This window comes from Octopus bimaculoides, chromosome 12 (assembly GCF_001194135.2).
Source record: "Octopus bimaculoides isolate UCB-OBI-ISO-001 chromosome 12, ASM119413v2, whole genome shotgun sequence".
Taxonomy (NCBI): Eukaryota; Metazoa; Mollusca; class Cephalopoda; order Octopoda; family Octopodidae; genus Octopus; species Octopus bimaculoides.
Genome location: NC_068992.1, coordinates 1,570,587 through 1,573,903, shown reverse-complemented (window position 1 = coordinate 1,573,903; position 3,317 = coordinate 1,570,587). Strand labels below are relative to the sequence as shown.

At 33.2% G+C, this 3,317-nt stretch overlaps 1 long non-coding RNA gene across 1 annotated transcript in view; it reads right to left on the bottom strand.

Moving 5' to 3' along the window:
* The window catches only part of LOC128249213 (uncharacterized), a 34,216-nt gene extending 33,208 nt beyond the window's left edge, over positions 1–1,008 (bottom strand). The window contains exon 1 of the long non-coding RNA XR_008265335.1: positions 898–1,008. This is a non-coding gene — a long non-coding RNA (uncharacterized LOC128249213). The remainder of the gene's footprint in view (positions 1–897) is intronic.
* Between the last annotated feature and the right edge of the window lie 2,309 nt (positions 1,009–3,317).

Sequence of the window (3,317 nt, the reverse complement as noted above, 5' to 3'; positions counted from 1 at the left end):
TATATACACCACTGTAAATAACTGAAAACACGTATGGCTTCATTTTTTTTACGGATTAAACAATATAGTGAATTTTCGCTAATGATAATGATAGTACCAATAAAAAAAACAAATAGTGCACAACTGAAGTAAAACTCATCGATCTTTCAGTGTCGTTTCTGATTTATCCCTGAAGAAGATACCCTTATATAAATACTTAAGAGAGCTTTCCCGTCCAATTGGGAAATATTCACACCAAGGAAACGGCAAACTGGCCTTAATGCTCATATATACTCATATGCAGATACGCACATACACTCAATTGTGTTTATGAATTAAAATCTGGCAGTCCGTTGCTTACAGTTGATACAAGTAATGGATGAAATTAACGTTCAAGTGGCTAAGCACTCCACACAAACGGTTACCTTTAATGTAGTATTAAGGGAGATTCAGTGTGACCGTGAATGGGAGAAAGCTGGGCCTCAGAAATACAGGTACAGCACATTTTTGTCCGCTACGTTAACTCAAGGAACATGAAATAAATTATCTTTCTCTAGGACATAACGCACCACCGGATCTCGAAAGCATGACCTTTCGATCATAAGTCGAATACAACTAAGTCACGTGCCTTCACACATTGTACTTTATGTGAGCAGGGAAACAGCCGTTATCTGCCAACATGCTAAAAGGCATAACCCAAAAGGTACCAGAATAGCAATAAACGAAAATCATGCAGTACGAATACATTGTGTAATATATATACACATGCATCATAAACGTGGAAACGAAGAATTGCCCATCAACAATTAATACCCGAAATGGGATTTCAATGAAGGATAACTTAGAACCATAGAAACACAAGGAATTATTCCCAGGCAAAAACACAACACAAATAAAGAACGGCAAGCGTATACAAACGTTTTCAGCTGTCTGTAGGATACCATGTAGGTTTCGATACCCGGGCAGCATCTTTCAAACCGACATTGCTGACAGATTCAAAAGCATAAACACTGGGTAGGAATTAATAGATAAGATAATGTATGTGTATAAGAGGTCAAATATTAGCCCAATGTATCTATTACGGTTTCATTTGCTTATTCTTACAAAACATCAATACTAACGTCACATCTCAAAAATAATACGTCACATAAATATAGTTACGAAGTACACAAAAAAAAAATACAGAAAACTCCTCCAAGTTGATATTTATACAACAAGTATTACAGAACTTTATATCATAAAACGTTTTTCAGCGACAATGAGCTAAACATATTTAACATAATTTATTGAACTTAGTTGAATACACCCGCTGCGAAAGAGAAAACATTAATGGCCTAAAAATAATCAACCTAGAACTGTAAACGTTGAGAGTAATTAAACTGACAGACATCACTAACTAACAACCGATAAATCATTCTTGAAACTAAGCAAAATACAACATATTTACAATGAACGAAGCGTAAACTAACGGAGTTAGACTCCATTTTAACTATGAGGCTTCAATTGACTTAAAACAACACAGCGTGGTAATGAACCAATACAAACCCGTATCTATTAAATATATACCTTTTGTTCTTGAAAAAAAAAAATTCTTCTAAAAACAAGCATAAAAATAATATAAAATTGACCAAATGACATAAATCGTAAATAAAATACTTGCTAATATCATTAAAATACGACGACATAAAACAAATGAATAAACATGCGTTCCATAGAAAGCTAAGAAAGCAATACTTATCTCTTCTCTTAATTCCTGCTTACCACCAGAAGACCGTTTGTAATCTAAGAGCGAAAATCCAGAATTACTCTCCTATGGAAGTGATGACGTGTACAAGAATATACAACATACCCGCACACTGTATTACAAGGATATTAAATTTAGGGTTGATTTAAAGTAATCATTCTATAGATCGATACTAATTTAAAAACATGACATTGCTCCAAATGTGTTCCGAATTTCACTGTCTCCCCAAGCTACAGCTAAAACGCTTTAACTAACATTTTTTCCTAATGTAATCGTGTTTTTTCATATGCGTCATTAACATTTTGTCTTTACATTATTACACCCACCTTATTTATAGTCCCACCGTTTAAAATAACTTGATTGTAAAACACGTTATGCCCAACACTTAACGGAATATCATTAAGTGACCAGAACAACGATGCAATACAAATTTAATGTTCTCAGATTTATTACAAATACTTGTCGCAACCTTTTAACAGCACAGGGTTGCATAACATCTGAATAGTTAACCTTATTTACTGGATCGTCCTTGCCACTTGCTTCGAGATCCTCCGGATATATTTTCCTAAACACGTATTCTAAATAAAGATGTCATTGATATCTCTGCAGCCACCAGTATGTTGTTTGACTAAAATTATGTTTTTCCTTTGGTATAAATCATTAAGACAAGTGTATTGACATGACGATAAATCTATCGCTGCTAATGAAAGGATACACTTAACGCCTTCCGGAAAATACTTAATTTATTTAAATATCCTCTCCGTTTAAGCTATACATGTTTTCTTAGGGATAAATCTTATCATCACTAATCTACTTTTATTTAAACAAGTAAAACCTACACTAGAATAACAGAAAACCTAGATTAGGATAAAGTAACAACCTTCGGTCTTATTTATGGAGATATATAACATCTATTAAACATGATATCAATAAGGGTCTTCTACACTTTAGTAATAAAGATTAGTGTGCAGTGTAGAGAAACATACATAAATATAATCAAAAATACTTCAATCCTTTGGAGCTTCCATAAACTTTCATTACCGGAATGAATTGATATTCCAGAATAAGATAACCGCCGAATTATATAGGAAGTCCTTTGCATCATATAATAAAATCTCATCTAAGAATATTTAACGCATCATAAAGTAATATAGATAGTTGTTTACGTATACACTTTCTTGCATCCGCAATAAATCTGCATGTGTAGGGAGTCTCATGCAATTTCGGAAAACCCCTCCCTTGAAAAAAGATAATCGGTATAAATTTGGCATCTTCTACGCGAAAGCCACTCATCTTTTCCACCTCTGGTATTAATTTCCTTAATAAAACATTCATACTGTCAGATACTACTTTCTAAGTGCTATTAATTTTAAAGTTATAGGGGTCTCCTAACCATAATTCATTTGCTAATAACAATATTTAATGTTTTTTTACGAATATTTACACACTTTCTTGCACTTGTATCTGTCCGTATTATGATGCATTTATCTGACATAGCATTAATATACACTTTAACCTCCTGCTAACTAAAAACTAATTCCTCTCCTATACTCTTAGTTATCATTTTCATTGGCTTCAGCGACAAACAGGCTAT